The 22,051-nt window shown below is 32.9% G+C and overlaps 1 protein-coding gene across 2 annotated transcripts in view; it reads right to left on the bottom strand.

Moving 5' to 3' along the window:
* 7B2 (Secretogranin_V domain-containing protein 7B2) overlaps positions 1-22,051 on the bottom strand; it is a 254,094-nt gene that overhangs the window by 50,283 nt on the left and 181,760 nt on the right. The window contains exon 2 of one of the 2 annotated variants that reach the window (XM_069831081.1): positions 1,148-1,288. The exons of the other annotated variant lie outside the window; for it this stretch is intronic. The gene's annotated coding sequence lies outside the window, so the exon portion shown is untranslated. The remainder of the gene's footprint in view (positions 1-1,147; positions 1,289-22,051) is intronic. 2 annotated transcript variants of the gene reach the window in all.

Raw genomic sequence — 22,051 nt, 5'->3', positions numbered from 1 at the left:
ACTGTACTTAGAACACAATTCCGTCAGAAATTATTGACGCCACGCAATTCTAAAATATGGAAAGTAGCAACGACAGAGGCGTATTGATAATGTATGTTGAGTTTCTCTGTTTTAGACAACTAAAAGCACATTAATTATTGTCATTGATTACATTACAGATTTTCATAAGAGATTAAATGAAGTGGCTTCTATTTCCAATATGCACTCTAGAGAAGGACATGATAAAGATGGCTTCCAATTTTGATCTCATTAACTTCACTTGTAAAAAATTAATTATCAGAAAGGACAGATTTTAACAAATCTTAACACATTTTATTGCAAATATATCCATGAAATTGTTTAGGCTATTGATTAAATTATTTTATTTCCTTATATTTATAAACAAGCATAGTAATGTGTCACTTCTTATTAAAGTAATCACTTCTAATCGTTTTACATATTCGAACTTATAACAGTACGAACTAATGTCTTTAGAAATTAATTTAAATTTAATTGCAAATATTTACAACCTGAAGACTTTCATAGGTATGTTTCCAGCTCTAATTTTATAGTAGCTTTATGGCAATACAAGAACCCTCTTTAAAAATACACAGAAATACATTAAAATGTTACAAAATTTTGGCTGTCTCGATATTAATCTACGATTTAGAAATTTATGAAAAATAGATACTGAAGAAATGTCATAGGAAAATTAAATGGTTACATGTACTAGGCCATCTATAATAAAAAGAGAAGTGCGGTATTACATATCTCAAAAATCATAGAGAAATGTAATCACAAATAAGAAGTTGAAATCGCAAGATCTATCTATTGAAAATGGGGTTCTACTGGAAAAATATTAAACATAGACCTATATAATTTTATTATAAACAGAGAACGCAATGCTGACAGATAAGAAAACACTGGGAAATTAAATTTTCAACAAATCTAAACTCACTAAAGTAGAAACAAGCTAGTAATATATTGTGAGATAAATTACACAAATATATATTTTTTTGACATGAGATTTGTTATAACTGTTTCACATAAAACCAACCACAAATATAACACTGAAGTGACAGCCTTTATCTCGACGAGTACTGCGCGCCTGATATCAAAACAAATCATCGCATCACTACAATGATAAACCATTTTGAGTTCGACTCACCTAATTCAACCTGCTAGCGGGACCCAAGATGGCGCCAAGCAGATCAATGCAGCTGTCACCTGCACCAGACCCAGCTTGTGGCGGAGTATTGATTAGGAAGCTGCTCCGGGATAGTAAATACGCCGGTTACCATTTCGCCATCTTCAGTCACAAGTTTGCACAAATCTGGCCATTAAATATTGCTCAAAGTCGGTTCCAAAATGGTTTAGTACCATCTAATGTACGTACTATAGCAAACTGGGTTCGTGTAATGAAAGTAAATTACATATTTTGTCACATTTCAACACGTCTTTAATCTATGATACTTCCATTTTATGCTAACAAAATGAAACTATAATAAATATAGTCCAATTATTTTGTTTCTATTGATTCTCTACCGGAAGACAGAGCAAGCCATAGTGGGTTTTGCAGCCCTGAGCTGGATTACTCGAGGTTTTCCTCAGTTCCTCACTTATATTACTTCCAAACAGGCCGCTGAAAACTCCTAGGTCCCATTTCGTTCACAAATTCATATTCACTTCATAATTATTTCCACAATTAGAAATATTCGCAGCTAAAAGAGTTACATTATAATGAAAATAATATAACGAAAGTAACCGTGCGCAAGAAATGTTCATATAATCCTGATTTTAACGACATATAAATCATATACAATTAGATTCCTTTGTACAGGGTGTAAACATTATAAACTACCAAAATTATATAGACAGTACTGTAGATTATCGGTATACTGAACACAACGTCTACTTTAATTAATTCTTACAATTGTATTTTTAATTGGTAAAATACCATGTTTTTAAGATTGATAATAGTCTAATAAATTGCTTTCATTTTGACTGAAAGTGAATTCCATTGTCAATGACCGTGCGCCCAACCATTACACAACAGAGTAACAAACGACTACTTCAGCGTACGTATCGGGCAGAGTAAAATACTGATTGTCTATTATTTTTTTTTAAATGTTTAGATTCACTAAACACATTTTTCGGGAACACCTTCAGAGTTACAGAATAGCATGATTTGACTTTTTTATTCAATTATTTATGCACTACCACCAGTGCTTTTTGGCAGTTTATATCGTTTACATTCTGTATAATAATGATATGGATGAAACATTCTTCAGTTGGTAATAAATACATTTTTAATTATTTACTTCTCTCCTCTTAGCTAATAAATGTTTAAAGTGGGTTAACCTAGTAAACATATTATGAAACATTATATCTAACTCTGAGTTCAATGCATAATTCTTGTATATTGGTAAAAAAAAAAAGAATTCTAGTAAAAGTACTTATAGCCAATTTATCTACCTCGTAAATTGAAAAGGATCTCTATTATATGCTAGATTAAGTTATTAATATAATACTATATAGTTATTCACTTTTAAAGGTGAAAACTTATGGACATGCGAGAAACACGTAATGTCAGTATCATATCTCAGAATACTCGTATATCTTACTGTATATTTTTGTTTTCAAAGAAAGTCTGTACACTACTCTTCGTATTCAGTTCCCTATATTATATTGCTTACCTAATGATTTTCTAAGTAAATAATTGCAATCTTTGTACCCTATATAGTAAATTTAAAAAAAGCATTAAATATACTCTCAATGAAACATTTCCCTTTTTTCCTGTCAAATGTACAAACATTAATTTTGTAAGGAGTAACAAATTCCTACATATTCCGTTCATACAGTTCCGTTTTATCTGTTTTCATAATTTAAATAATCATAAGCAACAAAAAGTAACTAATAAACTATTTTGTCACTTGAGTTACATATTTTTATTAGTCTGATTTTATAATGCTTTCCATAATTTAAATTATGTATGAAAAAATATAAAATAGAAACTAAAAACTAGATCTGAAAGATGGAAATAAAATGGGCCAGATCATTTCTCCTTAAGATAATGACCGTCGAGTCTTAATTAGAACTAAAACATATTGTTAACTTTAGGAATGAGATTTCGAAGAGAAATTATTGAATATGTACATTATGAAATATGAGCATTGAATCTTAGATAATACTAAAAAAATAATCACTTTTATCTTCAGAAACAAAAGAAAAGTTCCTTTATATATACCACATTGTGAAATATGAATTCTTCTCTGTTGTCGTAAGCAGATTTAATTTAACTAAGATAGGCTTATAATAACTCTCGACTGTACGCTTGAGTAGGTTATATGTCATAACAAGTTTCTGGATTTGCTTCAGATGATACAACTACTAATATCTCAAGTAGTAATTTTAAAATGAGTATAAGAAATATAATCTGAAAATGACATAACTTTAAGACAATGGGCGACAATATAATTTGCAAGCAAGTTTTGAATTCTAAGTTCAAATTGAAACTTCGGTCGTCGGATTAAAAGAGATAAAAACCTATGATTTCCAGTTTAGAGAAATATATAGAGGAAAGCAGCCATCGATGAATTGTTGTTTTTAATTTACCATTGCCATATTTTTGGTCATATTGACTGCGTATGCGTGAAACGTCACCTCAAGTTTTCCCCTTGTGTATGTCAATCCTGAGTTGTCTTTGGTGGCGGCAGAAAACGTGTGGGCTGAACAAGAAGCTCCGATAAGGTTTTGTTATTTTCACTATCATTTTAAAGTAATTTTAAGTCCAGAGTACATTGGCTTAATGACATTGAGTTATGAACTGTCATATATAGCTGAAAGCAGTGTTCTATCTGCTTCCTTTTTAGTTGTATATTCATAAATTTTATGTAACCTCTTCAGCGCTCTTGAAGTGTGATAAGAAAATGTCGAAGTTGCTATAGATGAACCAGGTGGAGTTCCCATGAATGGACTGTATTTTAAAATGGATCATTTATGGAAACCAATTCCAGTCGAAATGAACTTGACAATTACATTCCATCTCAGCCTCTATGTTGCTTTCTTCTACTGGAAAAGAAAATGAAAGAAGCGAGCCGAAAAAGAAGACAATGAAGAAACCTTCAGGAAGCTATCAAAATCAAGACTCCTGGTTTTGTTTCATGTGTGAAGAAACCATCGAAGAAAATATGATTCAGTTGATGACTTGCAGGAAATGGGTACATGAAGCTTGTGCAAATATTAGGTGGAGTCAAAAGAAATAGTTTGTGTGACATGTGTGTCTTGAAAAGAAAAACTGTTTTATCCACAATATAAGAATAATTTCACACTCCAGAAAATAATTTTATACGTACAATCACATCATTATGTTGCTGTCTTCTAATTTTAAGTTGTCTGCTAACGTTTTAACCACTGTATTAGCTAATTTGAAATAGCCTAAAACTAAAATATTGAAATGACAAGGACTGAGTTTTTCATGATTTTCAGTTTCAAAATATACGATTATAATTGGATTAAAAGTAAGTTCAACATCCATTAATTGAATCTACAGTATGTTTCTTCATTATTATGATGTCATTTGTAGACATTATTTTGAGATATTTTTTAAATGTTCCTTTTGGTCAAGTCATGGGAACATGGTGGTCCATTCATAGAACCCTGTCACTTTCATTGAACCAATAGCCGAATTTTAAATAAGCTAATCTTTAAACAGATATAAATAGGATGTAGCCCTAAAACTGTTACAATTACACATATATAAACACTAAATATAAACATTTACATAGAGATAAAAAAATTTACAGGAGAAAAAGTTCGTCCAAAGGGCTGGACTCTGGAAGAGTACACAAAACGCTCATTGCATTTCCGCGTTGAATAGCAATACTTAAGCGTTGACGCAAATAAGTAGTGCAACGGCGATCACCAGTAATGGAGATCAAAATTTGGCTGATTTGAGATACCAAAACTTTAGCGTCATGACTCCAAGGACCGAAGGTCTCCACAGCAAATGGGACAAAGATATAATTGTCTAAAAGATGAGCATATTTATTGACTTTCTTCTTCACGGCTAATTCAGCAGCAGATGCTGCGTGTCTGGAGGTATTCGGCAAGTGAGATGGAGCTAGAGTGTCAACGCAAGTGGAGTCCCAAATTAAAGATTTTCCTCTAGACCATGGAATTAAGGTAAGACCATCGGGTCGTTTACCATCTGCGCGACTAATACCTGGTGGTTCCAAAAGAGACGGGATGCCACACGAAGTCAGAGATCTTTTAATGATATCATTGAGTGATGTATGTCTGGGAATGCGACCCTTGCTCCTCGCACAGCTGAGTGCATGATAACCGTAAATATCAGCAATTCCCCCGCAAATACATTGGTGTGGCTGACAGAGTCTACAACCAAGGCGTAAAGCTATTGCGATTTTAAAGGATGTACTATCTATTAGGGTGGCGATGTGAGGAGAAGGTAATGCGTGTAACCAAGCTCCAGACTCACTCTCCTGAAGAGCTAGGAGACGTGCAATGTCTTGTTCGGATGTGAAAGAAGAAAGGAGTGTATCTAAAATTTTTTGGGAACAGATAACGTCCCACTGTTTTTTGAAATTCAGGATGGGCAGGAGGATGAGTGGTTTGTGAGGAAGTATACCAACTTGTCAGAGCATCACGCACGTGGCAGATTTCAGCTGCATCACTATATAAAGGAAAGAGCGATTTGATGCAACGGAAAACTCCAAAGGCAGAAGAAAGAAAAGCAGGTATACAAACGTCAGAAAGTTTCCGAATGCCCACACCACCAAATTTAATTGGGAGAGAGGCTTGAGTCCAACTAGTATCGGTAAAACGTATATTGAGGATCATTTCCAAACTGGATCGAAAAAGAGCATCAGCTTTATGTAGGAAAGTTGGAAGAAGCCATAAAGGAGTAGTACGCATAAAGTAAGTCATCTTAGGGATTAGAAAACAATTTTTAAGGAGATAATAAGAAATATGAGGATGTATTAGTTTTAAACGATCAATGAAATATTGCAAAGAAATTAGTTTTTCTTTAGCGATGTGATCGGCAGCTTCCAAAAAGACGGGAGATCCAAGAATCGTTAAAGTGGATTTTGACATTAGTAAAATACCCGGAGCAAGTTTTTGAAAAGAAGAGAAAACAGTTTGATTAAACTTAATTTTATCATTTCTTATTGGTAATGTAATTGTTCAAGCCTATAAATGGAATTTTAAGGCATTGCTTTTGTTAAATAAAATAAGAAATCATTAGGTGGTCCATTGATGACCACTTTCACCTACATAGATCTAAACCCTTATGACTTTAGTGACAAATATGTTGCTATTAATAATTATTATAAGTGTTATCTCCATATGATACTGCTCTGCTAATATACATAGTTATATCACAATGAAATGATATGCTCGTTGTGCACCAGTTCAGTCAACGGCACTCAAATCCAATGCACATGCAGTGCATAACAACACTCAAATGGCATCATTTTTAAGGCATATTTAGAGTTCTTTCCTGTCTGCTTGTATCGGAAATGAACTCCAATTCAAAATTGATCTTTTCCATGCCAGATAGTGCACGAATGAGAATAATTTTATTTATTTTAATAAACTTTCAAGGGGAAGCAGGCCTATATATAAAATACAATATTCCATTATAAATACGATGGTGTTCGGTTAAAGGAGGTTAAATAATTGTTTGTGCAAATGGAGTTTTGCTCCTCCAGAGAAATATACAAGTTAAATTCTACAAGTGTGTGTGTGCAAAAAATAAATAAAGAATGCTAGCATTTGATGTGTTTTATTTGCGTACAAAATTATTTGCAATGAGGTTCCCATGTTTAATTTTCATTCAACTCAAAACTAATTTTTATGACATCTCCCTTTCCCCAACAAAACACCATCGAATATACAACAATACCGATTCAATTTTAATTATTATCTTACTACTAGTAGTATAAATAGACCCCAAAACAATTTAAAAAGTGCTGGCATAGATCTGTTCTAGGCTGTCCGCTAATTTCTGCGACTGTAGGGAATAACAGCACAATACAATTATTTTGTTTCGAACTATATCGCATTTAACTATACTTAGTTCCATAATGTTTGACGGCGGAGAGAGAGAGAAAGCGAAGAATAATTGTTATTGAACCAATGGCAGAGGTCTCATTTCACGCTTATCTTCAAGTTGGGCGGTCTGAAGAGTTCTATCCCCGCCCAACTTCAAGACAAACGTGGAATGAGACCTCTGCTATTGGTTGAATAGCAATTGTATTTATCTTATCCTCTGCCGGCAATGTTTACGTCTCCTCTCAGACTTTATGGAATGAAGCATAGTTTATATTGATGAGATCAATACAGAAAGTAGAATTTTACGGTATTGTTTTAATTTATCGGACTTTAATTTATATAGTCATCAAATAGTAACGGGAAAAAAAAACAGGATAACATTTAGAAGTTTTTGGTACTCAGTCCTTTGTGGTTACTTTAGAGACAGATGACAGTCCGTAAAATTAACTATTATAGGAATCACAGTTATAACTAGTCCTCATGACAACACTTTACAGATTCAATCTGTCGTAACCATAACACATTATTCAAGTGACTGTCTTTGTAAAATTGATAGGTTACAGAATGTTTAGAATAGAATATTTTATTTTCGCTGGCAGAGTTAAGGCCATATATGATATGCTCGTTGTGCACCAGTTCAGTCAACGGCATTCAAATCCAATGAACATGCAGTGCATATCAACACTCAAATGACATCCTTTTTGAGGCAGTTTTAGATAGTTCATTCCTGTCTGTTTGTATCGAAATGAACTCTAATTCAAAATTGATCTTTTCCATGCCAGATAGTGCAAGAATGAGAATAATTTTATTTATTTTAATAAACTTTCAAGGGGAAGCAGGCCTACATAATATAAAATACAATATTCCATTATAAATACGATGGTTCCAGTCAACCAGCCTTAATCAATATAATAATGACATACATATTTAAATTATGAATATTTGCAATACATTAAAGATTCTCCAGCAATATTCTTCAGTTAAATAATGTTAACAACTAGTACATGTTTATTTTATTTGAAATAAAGCTTATACGAAAAAGTAATAACTTAATTTATGGGCTAATTTAATTCAATTTGTCATTTTCTTTCACTCATATTTCACAAAATCTGAAATTGAATTTTGAACTTTCATTCCACTTTTTATTAACTCATTTCTAATTTTTCCAATTTAGAATGTCTTGTGGAGGGTCTTAAATAGTCCATTTCTGTACTAAGCAATTTCAAAATCATAATTTTTATTCAACTGCTGTCTTTCTGCTCTACATGTTAAAGTACAGTACTTCGAAAATTTTCTTTATAAATTTAATGTTTGGTATCTTTTGTTATGTTTTTGTTCCATAACATTCCATTTAATATTGTTATTGCTGATCTTCCTTTCTCTATCAGATTATTTATATCATTCTCTTGCCTGTATTTTTATTAATTTTGATGCCTAAGTACTTATATCCATGGATTGCGGTCCCCTATCGTTATGACATGACGCTTCCTCAGGTTGTGGGTAGAGGAGACGGCTTTCAGATATAAAGGATAGCTGTGAATATATTGAATAAGCAGTCGCGGACAGCCGATAAGGGGTGGTCCTCAAGCTTTGGGGGTTAGGCGAAGGGCTAACAACCCATCACCGTAAAAAAGAACTTGTTACGAAACCCCGACATAAACCTTCGGAGAGACCGAAATGTAGATGAGAGGATAATAATGAAATGTATTTGAGGAAATTGAGATGTGATGCTAGGAACTGAATTAATCTTACTCAGGATAGAGACTGATGGCGGGCTAAGTAAGTAAGTAAGTAAATAAGTATGTAAGTACTGATATTAATCACACCCTTCGATGCAGCTTTTCCCGTCTTCAAAAATTACATGTGTTGTTTCTTCACCACATGCAATATAGAATGATTTTTCCAAATTTATTTTTAGTTCCTATTTTTTATATTCTTCTGTGAGTTTTCTACTCATATATTCCATATTATCATAATCCTGGGCTATGACCAACTGGTCGTCTGCAAATAACAATGTATAAATTGTTTCATTTCCCGCAAGTGTTTTCATCCCATTACATTTCTCTTTCCAAATTCTCAAGGATTATTGTATGTATATCTTGAATAAAGTTGGTAACAGACTATATACTTGATGAAGACCTTTAATGACTAAGAATTCTTCCGTTAAATATTTCTCAACCTTAACTATTGATATTGAAATTTTATATAATTTTATTGTAGCATCGAAAATAATGTTATTTTCCACATTTTCCTTGAGCACTTCCCATAATTTGTTTAATGCTACATTGATGTTTAGTCAACTTAGAATGGTATGGGCACGTTCGACGAATGACATCAGCGCCTACCGAGAAAGATTCTAGACTGTATACCACCTGGAAGAGGAAAGATAGATCGTCCAGCATTTGGATGGATGATGGATAATAGAAGATGGATGAGAGAAAAATGTTTAGAAGAAATGGATTGGGAAGACAGAGCAGAATAGAGGAAGAAAATGGAATTGGAATAAACCTTGGATACATTATATATCTGTTCATGATGACAATTTATTTTAATAAAAAGTAAGTAAATGCGACATAGTACGAAACCAAATATTGTACGTAACAACTCGTACTCGTTTCGAAACATTTCACTCGTACGATAAAATTCACTTTCTGAAGTAGTTACGTAAATAATTATTAATATATAAACATATAGTGACTTTTGTAAGTAGTAGAATAAAAAAAAATACAAAACTCGAAATCACAGGTTTTATTTAATATCATTTTAATTATTTTTCTTTCTTTCTATTTATAACAGATAGGTCTATATAACAAAATCATTCTGAAATATACTATTAATTAAATTAATTAACACAAAGTCAACTTCAGAATTTGCTGAAACTAATAATTAGTGTTGTAAAATTAATCACATGTGAATTACACATACATTCTGACAGTATTATCTAGGTGTACCAATTTCCTAATATTTGTTTAATGTATTGGGTAACAGATGTTCTCTTTTTTTAAAGTCCATGTTTCACGTCATACCTACATACATTCTTAAATATCTGGTATACTTTGTCAGTCTCTTTACAGCGTTAATAAATGAAGTTTAGTAAATAAACAATATAAATTTACATCTCATAGTTTCAGAGTTAAAAATAGTTTTAATATGTCCCCAAGTATGTCCATCTTTAACTCAATGGCCGAATGGATAACGTACTAGTCGTTGGATCCAAATTTCGCGATGTTAAAACCTGGTGAAGCGAGATAAAATTCTTAGTAGCCTACTAGAGCCCTGTTCCTTCAGACAAAATTCGTCGACATTATTCGCCCACCTTGAATTACGAGGCTGAAGAATCTCTGCAGTTGAAAATGTCCTTAAATAAACCTAGCACCTCTATCTCAGTGCTGGAGATCGGAATTGTAATTATGTGAACTCGTATTTCCTGCCTGGCGTTAATTTCAGTAACTTTTTCTTCTTCCTTTCACGGATTAGGCCATTTGGCCTGTTCCGGCCGCAATACCATCTTTGTCTAGGTCGCCCAAAGTCTCTAGGCTTTAAGAGAACACAAGTTTTGGTATCCTGTATTTATGCATTCTTTCAAGATGGTCCTTCCACTTACTTTTGTACTGTTCTATTTTGTCATTCATTGCAAATATGTGTAATTGGTTTCTTATATCTCCATTTGTGATTTTACCAAGTTCTGTATATCCTAATAATGACCTAAGAAATTTCGTTTCTGTTGTTTGAATATGTCTATGATCTTTTCGTCTTATAGTCCAGCTTTCAAAATCGCTAAAACTTTCACAGTTGATACAGCGTCGATAGAATTGTGATAACAGATGATATTTGGCGAGATGAGGCCGAAGATTCGTCATAGATTACCTGATATTTCCCTTGTGGTTGGGTAAAAACTCGGAAAAAAAAATCCAACCAGGTAATCATCGCAAGCGGGAATCGCACCCGCACCCGAGCGCAATTCCGGATCGGCAGGCAAGCGCCTTAGCCGACTGAGCTACGCCGGTGGCTGAAATTTCTATCCCAAAGGAAATTTCTTAATAATCTACTGAATCTATGTACCAAATATCCGCTTGTAGCATTAATAGTTCTGAACATATATAACTTTTGTATGAGAATAAAGCACGAAATTAAAATTACGGTAAATTTCAATCAAAGTTTATAATCATTTATTAATTCCGTGCACCAGAGCTTTAAAATGGCCTCACAGCAGCTAAGAAATATATAAAAGTATTTAGTTGTTTGTTTATTTATTCATTCATTATTTATTTATTTACTTTTCCCCTAAATGAACAGTGTTCCAAGCTGAAGTTTTTGCAATAAAAAAAATTGGAGTGGTGCACTGAAACGGAGAGTTTAGCTAGTATGGGCTGTAATTACGAAGCAGCACTGAAGACTATAAATAAATGACAGATTCAACTTAAACTTTCCTCTAAGATTAAGAATATATGAGCTGGATATTATGTGAGCATACTAGAATCGTCGAAAATCTCAGTTACAACAAATGATATCTACGAACATTCAAAGTATCCTGTTTCTTGTGTTAAGAAGGAACTGAAGAATGAAATTATCCAGCAGGGAATGACCAGTGGAAATCAAGTATCAACGGTTCTACCACATAATAACTCTACAGTGTACAATAGATTAAACTGTACTATATTTAGCCCTTATTATGTTGGTATCTAATTTGTATCAAGATATGGAAAATTCGAAGCGTATTTCAAACGTTATGAAAATAATTTACAGAGGGTTGTTTCCGATCTCTGATAACGAATTTAAATGACGTCATGTGTGTCAGGGATCACACCGACATATGAATTGCGGCGAGAGGTGACAGACCATTAGTGGATGATTTCATAATCAGAGTGCACTGTGTATCACAGTAGCAATGCCCAAGAAAATCGAGTCTCTTTGGGAGGGTACATAACTCTTTCCTATGCCAAGTAGAGTTACGTGAAAATCAAAGGAGTCTGAAAAAACCGGTTTTCGTTATTTCCAAGAAAGACATCTTGTGTGTACCTAATAAGACTGACAAAGCTGGGATGGGATTAATTCCAGAGTGGAAAAAGCAAGCAAATATACCCCCCGTCACAAGTCGCCGCACCCCACGAGATGATAGGAATTAATTCCATTCGAGCTTTACCAATCTTATTAAATACACAGAAGATGCCTTTCTTCGAATTAACGAAACCTAGTTTATTGTAGGATTCTTTTATTTTCACTTAATTATTGTACTTGGCATTGGAAAGGGTCGTAATGTACCCCTCCCAGAAAGGCTCGATTTTCTTGAGAATTTCTGCTGTGAGCCGCCGTGCACTCTGACTATGAGATCACTCACTACTGGTCTGTTACCTCCCGCCATCAACCCTGTAGCAGAATATATATCATTGACTGTCTAGCCAAGATCTCCAAGCAATTCAAATTTTGAATTCTGAATACTCAATATTAGAGTTTAAGCAGTAGTCCTACATATTGAAGGCGCACTTACATAATTTGCAACAATACGTGTCATCCACTATTAAATTTATTATTTCAGGAGAAATATTACTATTTAGAGTTTAAATCTTTTATCTTCAAGTGTTTCAGTATTTATAGTTCCTGCATCTTATATTTAAATTAGGTGAAAGTTACGTTTTGCATAAACATATTACAATGATTTTGTTCTTTCGCCACATATTTGAGTTACCGTAATTGCTCTATTAAAACATACACAGACCTGTACTCTAATATTTAGACTTATCTCTTTTATATCTTACTTCTAATTACGGTCATAAATTTCATAAGCATGTATACAATCCTGTATTGCACTGTTTATATTTCCTTCAAACCTAATATGTAAGCTATTGTAATTGAGTTTATAAGAACAAGTCCAACTTGTACTGGAATGTAAGCCTAAACAGTCAACCAATTTTACATAATCATGTTATGGTAATAAAATTGTGCGAATAAGTCCATGTTCATCTGGTACGCCTAAGTCATTGTTAATACTTTTCCATTCTTAAATTATTTAAGTTACTGTAATTTGATGTTATGACGAATTAAAACTTCTATTGGAATGCAAATAGTTAACCAATTTTATATTTATGTCGTCGATTTGCAAATGGGAACACTTCAAAAATAATAAAGTATTGAGAAATTGCAAAAAACTGTAACTGACTTCAAAAATTAAAATGTTCCTATTTTTTATAATTAGATTATTATGGATACATACATTCAGGATCCACAATTTCAATGATCCTGGATTTGTACTTTCCTCTAACATTTGAAAATAATATTGGTGTTGTCCCCTTATGTAACTTATCATGAACTTGTTCCTTTTTGCAACATTTCTGTACTTTTATTTGTGCAGAGAGTGTTACGATCAAACTCAGAAAATAGTTATAATGCTTTATTATGTTAATTAAATTAAATGTACATTAATATCTTTTTTTAAAGAAAGAGGTAAACCTCAGTACAATGAGACATTTGTAACAGTAAAAAATCTACAAACATTCTATATTAGTCTCTCACTAAAATTTTGAAAGTCTGTTTGATTACAATAGAAAAAGGAATTAAATTATTCTTTATCATACAGGAAGTATGGGAAAATAAAAATGAAACAATTAGATACCGTAAGACAATAATAAAACATACATTACTAAAGAAACTGACTTTAAACAAAGCTGCTAGTATTTTCTTAATTAATTTCATCAAAATCAGAGTCTGGATTATCTATCGCATTGTTTTGTGGGCCTTCCACTACTACTTCATAATATTGGAGATTAGGCAGTGTAGCCCAGTTTTCAGTAAAGTGTGGAGATAGTAAATCTGCAACATCTTTAATTTTATCACTTTAGACAGCTACTCCAGTACTCTAGTTTGCCTAATAGAATTAAATGACATTCCACACTTCAACAAGGATTTGGAAACACCAAGCTCTGTGCAATTTAATTCTCCTTGGACGAGTATAACACCAGTTTTTCTAGCCAGTTTCAACCTCTTACAGAGAAAAAATTTACAATTATATGAAGCTGGAGATTTGATAACTGATTTGACAGAGACACTTTCCTTCAGACGAGACACTGATAACAGTGCCTTCAGTTCTGTATATTTTCCAAGTACTCATCTCGAACAACAATAATAGACATACTTCTAATCTTCTCCAGCCGACCGAAAACCCTACCAGGTGGCAAATATGAATGCCCAACTACTGGATACAAACATTCAACTACTTTAATACTTGCGGTAGCATTGGTCGTAAGCCATTTGCTCAACATAACCAAAACAATTTGCAAACCAAACCGTTTTGCAAAAGTGTGATCAATTGAAACATATTTTTAGAAGTGGATCTGATACCTTCTGCAACTTTACATATAGACTACTATCCATAACCTATCTTCGAGATAAACAAGATGGCATAAAAACCTAAAAATAATTTTTTGTGGACTTTTCCCCTTTTGCAAATCGACGACAGATTTAAAGTAATGGCAATTGGGTGAATAAGTGCATATTTAATTCGGTATGTCTCTGTTAAGAATTTTCTGATTTTCTATTCAAGTTAGTGTAATTGGTAATTGGCTAAATAAATGCGAATTTATCTTTCACTATCCACAGTTAACCTTCTTACACTTATGTTCCTGAACTAGTTTTATAAGTCCATATTTAAGGTTGTATTTCACACTTTATAATTCCACTATCTCTCATATAATTTACTGAAATCGTTTTTTTTTTTCATATATACTGAAATCCTAACATATTATGCATTATTACAATACGTTTACTGAAATAATACAATAAAATTTAATAATAATAATAATAATAATAATAATAATAATAATAATAATAATAATAATAATAATAATTACAACTTACTTATTTACAAATGGCTTTTAAGGAATCCGTAGGTTTATTGCCGTTCTTACATAAGTCCGCCATCGGTTTCTATCCTGTGGAAGATTAATCCAGTCTCTATCATCATATCCTACCTCCTTCAAATCCATTTTAATATTATCCTCCCATCTACGTGTCGGCCTCCCCAAAGGTATTTTTCCCTCCGGCCTCCCAACTAACACTCTATATCCATTTAATAATAATAATAATAATAATAATAATAATAATAATAATAATAATAATAATAACTCAACTTTAGTCTATAAATTAATTCAAAATGTTTCTTTTCAAACTTAAGCCATTCAAATAACAAATGTTAATAGCTTGTAGAAACTTCCAACATACATAGATAGAACTTGTATGTGCTGCAATTTTCAACCTGCCAAATTTCTTCTTCTTTTTTATTTAAATTTATTTATTTAATACACAAGGTTTACACTACTTAGGCACTGCAGCCCGAAAGAGCAGAAGCTCGTGCTCGTACACATTTACTATTGCCTGATAAAATCGGTTCTATAAAGAAGTTTGGTTGTATTAATATAGATTCCTATCGATGTCATATTGCAGGGAAGTATAACCCTTCTGCTAAAACTCTTTTCTTGCTTTAAGAATCCAATTATAATTCCAGTATCTGGTTATATACTCTTTTATGTGTCTTTTGAAACAGTACACAGGACTTATCATTTTGATGTAGTCTAGAGTTTGATGAGGCAATCAAATTTGTTAGCTGGTTGAACCGTTTATTTTCGTGTTTCACGAATCCAAATTAAACGTACATGAAGTTCACTTATGATATTAATTCGAATCTCCACTGAGAGAGGATCTACAATGGATTTCTGACTGGGATTAGCTAAAAATTCGAGCACTGGAATCATATCCGTTGTGTCAATTCATTTATTCCTTAATTGTATTCAATTAAGCCGGAATACTGTTTTAGTAGAAGATAGATTAAATAATTTTGCATACATGTCGATGATATCATAGCATACAACAAGAGCACATATTACAGAGTCGTGAATTCTCGATCCATAAGTAAATATAATTTCATGGGTATGGTTATCAGTATAGTTCAGGTTATGAACGTTATGTCGTTGTTATCTCGTATGTCCGGCCAAAAGTGCAAGAAACTGTGAATATAAAGTCAGGATTTGAAAGATTGCCTTAAGATTGTATTCGATATCAAGTCAGCTTTGAATAGGTCAACTATACTTCATTCCATAATGTCTGACAAGAGACGTAAACATTGTTGCCGGAGGAGGAGAGAAGTATAATTACTATTCAACCAATGACAGAGGTCTCATTCCACGCTTGTCTTGAAGTTGAGCGGAGGTATAACGCTTCAGACCGTGGAATGAGACCTCTGCCATTGGTTCAATAGCAATTATTCTTCTCCCTCTCTCTCTCTCTCTCTCTCTCTCTCTCTCTCTCTCTCTCTCTCTGCCAGCAATATTTACGTCACCTGTCAAATATTATGGAACGAAGTATAGCTTTTAACCTTCAATAACCAGCGCTGTAACCATAGATATTATGCTATACGCTTTACGAATCAGCAATACGTACTCTCCTTGAATTCTTAAGAATTTGTATTGAGAATATTTCTTGTGTAGCACGTCCTGAAATGCCGATAGACACTAAAGAAATAGTGGCCGTTCAGCTGCTCGATATAGTAATCATTTAAGAATGTCTGGAGTAAGTTCCCAAGTAGAGCTAGCGGTAGTTGATAAGCCCCTAAGAAATCGCTTTGTTTTCGTTGCTAATAATGAGTAATCTCGATGCAGTCTGGATGTACCGATAAGTATATTGTCTGGGGTGACTCGTAGGTTACTTAGATTGTCGACGAATGGAATATTTTGTCCTTACATTTCGAACTTATGTGCAGGTGCTATCTTAGTTCTTCGAACTATCAATGTAGCTTCACAACACCATTTAGGCTCCTCGATTTAGTTGTCAATGGCCGAATCAGGCCAGAATTTCGGTACCCTTACTTCATCCTAATTAATCTTACATTGAACCACCCTTATAATTACAAAGTTCCATAGTTATTAAGAAGTAATTTAGAAAACAAAAAAATTGTATGACAAAAGTGCCCAGTGATTTAAATAAGTCTCAGATGAACATTGTAAACTGACGGGCGAGTGAAATCCGTTTCAGAGAAAACCAATACAATAAAAATACTGAAACTGGTACATGTAATAAATTATTATTTATGACCAATAGCTAGGACCGTATCCAGTAGAATATAGCCTACATTGGACATTTGTTCCCCTTTTGACAATAATATTTTTGTTCCCACTTTCTACAAGCTGAAAATTGACAGTATACTGCCGGCTACTGTTTAAATTAAATGCAAGTAAGTCGCAGGCTGTCATAATACAACATCAAAGATCGAAGTGTGACAAACAAAATTTGCCACCGATAATTGCGAATAATAACACTATTCCATACAGCTCGACTTTAAAGAATCTAGGAATTCATGTGGATTGTCACCTGTAATGGAATAAACAAGTGAATTACACTTCAAAAAAATATATATTTTATATTATTCACTCATTAAAGCGCTGATAAACTACAAATAATCCTTGTACAAACAATCGTGATGACACACATCGACTACTGCGGTGTTATATTAAGTAACCAATCTACTTGGCTTTTCGTTTTCAAACATTTATCCGCATATCATCAGCTAAGTACCAGAGCTCATCACAACAGTTTGCTCATTACACCCTACCACAAGACATCTTTATATTCTTCATCCTATACTGTTTCAGTTGCTAGAAATTGGAATCTACTTCCGAGGGAAGTAAGGGGTTGTTGGACAGTAACTTCATTCAGGTCAAAATTACATAACTTCTTGCTTAAGAGATTAATTACTGATTACTACTTGTTACTTATAATGAAACTAATATTTGTCCATTTTTTCATACCATGAATTTCTTTCAATAGAATGCAAAACCTCTAATGAAAAAATCTTATTACATGAATATTATTCGCATTATATCAATCTACTTTAGATTCATATTTTGCTCCCTATAACATAGATCCTGTAAACTGCTATTAAACTAATTATCATCAATTAACTAACAAACTATCTCAACTTAATTATTATTCTTTACATATTGCATATATATTGAATTGAATTTTCTCAGCTCATGAATTAAGTTATTACTTTATCTCAAATTAAGTAAACATATACTAGTCGTTAAAATTTAACTCAAGGATATTGCTGTAAAATCTTTAGTGTATTGTAAATAATCATAATTTAAATAATGTCACTGTTTTATGGATTAATAATAATAATAATAATAATAATAATAATAATAATAATAATAATAATGTTTTATTTTCGCCATAAGGCCTTCTCTTCCACTCAACCAGCCTTAATCAATACAATACATATTTAAATTACAAATATTTACACTACACTTAAAAGGTTCTCCAAAATATTCTTCAGTTAAGTTTTAAAGACTAGTAGACTACATATTTATTTAAATTTAGATAAACCTATAGGGTAAAGTAGTAACTTAATTTATGAGCTAATTTAATTCAATCAATTATAATTAATTTAAGATTTGAGATAGCTAGTAAAATGATGAAAATTAATTTAATATAAGCTTACTAAGACTATGTTACAGGGAGAAAAAAAATATATATATATAAATCTAAAATATATTTTTATAATGAGAATATTAATGTAATTGCCATTAGAGGTTTTGTAAATCTATTTAGAGAAATTAATGATAATAAGAATGGAAAGATGTTAGTTTCATTATAAGTAACAAATATTAATCAGAAATTAATCTGTTAAGTAAGAATTTATGTAATTTTGACCTAAATGAAGTTATTGTCCAACAACCCCTTACATCACTCGGAAGTGAGTTCCAATTTCTACCAACTGAAACTGTATAAGATGAAGAATATAAAGATGTCTTGTGGTAGGGTATAATGAGTAAATTGTTATGATGAGATCTTGTACTTAGCTGATGATATACAGATAAATTTTGAAAACGAGAAGCCAAATAGATTGGGGTAGCGATGCGCAGAATTTGAAATAAGAGAACAAGAGCATGCAGGGCTCGTCGATCGCTTAGCCTTAGCCAAGACAGAGTTTGGAACGACGGGGAAACATGATCATACTTACGAATATTACAAATATAACGGAAGCACGCATTATGCACACGTTGTAGCCTGCTGCTCAAATTTGCATTTAGGTTACCTAATATAATATCGCAGTAGTCAAAGTGTGGCATCACGAGTGTTTGTACAAGGATTAATTTTAATTTATCGGGAAGAAAGTAATTCAGTCGCTTTAATGAGTGAATAATAGAAAATATTTTTTTGGAAGTGTGATTCACTTGTTCATTCCATTCCAGGTGACAATCCATATAAATACCAAGGTTCTTCATAGTCGAGCTGTATTGAATAGTATTATTATTTACAATTATCGGTGGCAAATTTTGTTTGTCACACTTTGATCTTTGATGTTCTATTAAGATTGCCTGCGATTTACTTGCATTTAAATTAAGTCCGTGAATATTGAATTCAAGTCATCATTAACTTTAGTTATAGCGTCATTTATGTAGTTAGGTCTGGTATGCAGATAGATTTGTATGTCGTCAGCATAAATATGGTGTCGGCACTATGTCAGTTTAGAAGAAATATCATTAATATAAATATAAAATAGTAAAGGTCCTAGGACAGAGCCTTTTGGTATGCGAGTCTTCGTGGTACGCCAAGTGGAATAATAATTATTAATAGACACGCACTGTTGGCGTTCACGAAGATAAGATTCATCCACGCTAAGGCATTATCATAAAAATGCAGTGCTCTTAATTTTGCAATTAGTAAGTCAACGTCTACAGTGTCGAAGGCTTTGGAGTAGTCTAAATGTGTTAGTATTGTGATCTGTCCTTTGTCTAAAGCTTCACGTATATCCTCAGTCACTTTAAGTAGTGCAGTCGATGTGCTGTGTCCCGTTCTGAAGCCTGATTGGTAAGGGTCAAGAATAATGTGAGTATTGAGGTACTCTGTCAGTTGTTTGTGCACAATTCGTTCCAAAGCTTTTGAGAGAACAGGAAGAATACAAATTGGTCTATAGTCATTAGGTGTTACAGGTAGCTTAATTTTAGGAAGGGGACGAACAATAGCCTTTTTCCATATGTCTGCATAATGCGAAGTCATTATGGATGCATTGAATAAATGGGTTAGTGTCGGAAGAATTATGTCCATAATTTTGTTCAGAAGTTCTATATTTACATTGTCTACTCCTTGTGATTTTGACTTGATGCGCTTTAGTGCTGATTTTACGTCAGAAGGTGTTGTGTAGGAAAAGAAGAACTTGTCTCGTGCTGGGGCGGGTGTAGAGATTATTTCATTAATAGTCTGTTGTTTCGTTCCGGCGTCAAGTGTGTGGGTAGCGGTGGATATGAAGTAACTGTTTAGATCATCTACACAAATAGTATTGTCAATTTGTGACTTAGATTGTTCCAGTCCCATTGACCTAACATTTCTCCACATATCGAATTAAGGTTGGTTGAGTGAAAGAGAAGCCCTTATAGCCTCTGTCAGAGGATATAAAACATTCTATTCTATTGTATTGTATTCTATTCTATTCTACTCTATTCCATTCCATTCTATTCTAGTCTATTCTACCCTATTCAAATTTATTTCGTTCCATTCAATTATATTCTATTCCATTTCATTCTATTCTAGTCTATTCTACTCTATTTAATTTTATTTCATTCCATTCCATTCTGTCCTATTCTAGTCTATTCTGTTCTGTTCTATCCTATTCTATTAACTTATATTATATTATATTATATTATATTATATTATATTATATTATATTATATTTAGTATTGTTGGATTCAATCGATTAATCTAATCGAATAATCGAGTCGATTAAAATTAATCGGTTGTAGTTAATATTAATTATTATTTTGTTATTACAAACTCATACTAAAAATTCCGAAAATATTCATCTCTCGGAAATTGCTTATTTAAAAGCACAACAGTACTGTTATTTTCTAAGTGTAAACCAAGTAGTGTAGGGAAAATCTTTGCACAAACACTTCAGAAAGTGTTGGAGGTATGAGGACAGTGACCTAGTCTACCTCTATTGAAAGATGAAACACAACGCGAAACCCTTATTAAGTTTCATGGTTTTCCAAGAAAACTTCCACCTTGTTGTTACCTCATCTTCCTAGCATATGAAATACATCTGGGATTCGTCCCCCTCATCCCTTATAAAATAGCCATTGTGTGCAAATGAGAGCATAACTACCTTCTTCTCTTTCTAAAATCTGGTAATTCGATTATAATAGGGGCCAGTATTTCTGTTTCAACGGCTGTACTTTTGCAGTTGTAGTTTCTGTACTGAGTTTGTATATGAAGGTTGTCTGTTTAGTTTGATAAAGAAAAAAATCAGGTTTCTGTGGTTTGTGAAAAGTGTAAACTCAATTATGTCATATGAGAACTTGAGAGGTAAACTAGGTGAAACGTTTGGATTTAAATTGAACGATCGTGGAGAAGTGCTTGACAGAAAAAACGTTTTTTCGTGTTTAGTGATGCAGGAAACATTGTTACTAAATCGAGAGCGGAACTTAATTCGGAGGATGTGAATGCATTCACATATTTAAAATCATGGATGAAGCAGTATTAATTACGTAGGAGAGTCTTCCTACTTTTTGTTATTTATGTTTGTCTCAAAAATTCTGGGAGAATTTGACACAATAAATTATAAGCCTCATAATAAATATGTTAATAAGTACAGTGGAACTCCATAAATAGACACTCCACAAATAGACTCTCACTCTCGTATACTTCACGATACAAGGTAAGTCAACGCACCTTCCCCCGCGCTGCACAGGGCTAACCAGTTGGACTAGTGCAGTAGAGTGCAGATACTCGTACACATTGGTAATATGGCAGGGAACAGAAAATGTGTACTTATGTTGAAGCAGAAGTTACAAATATTGGAACGGTTTTAAAAAGGTGAATCAATCAGAGCCATCGCTGAAGAATGTGACATTTCGGTCACAACAGTGCATGGGATAAAACAAAATTCATCTAAATATCAGGCATTCTGTAGTGATTATAAGAAGCTTTGTTATTATCAGTTGATTGTAGGATG

This window comes from Periplaneta americana, chromosome 7 (genome assembly GCF_040183065.1).
Source record: "Periplaneta americana isolate PAMFEO1 chromosome 7, P.americana_PAMFEO1_priV1, whole genome shotgun sequence".
In the NCBI taxonomy this organism is placed as follows: domain Eukaryota; kingdom Metazoa; phylum Arthropoda; class Insecta; order Blattodea; family Blattidae; genus Periplaneta; species Periplaneta americana.
The sequence above is the reverse complement of the archived record's forward strand: the minus strand, read 5'-3'. Positions and strand labels throughout refer to the sequence as shown.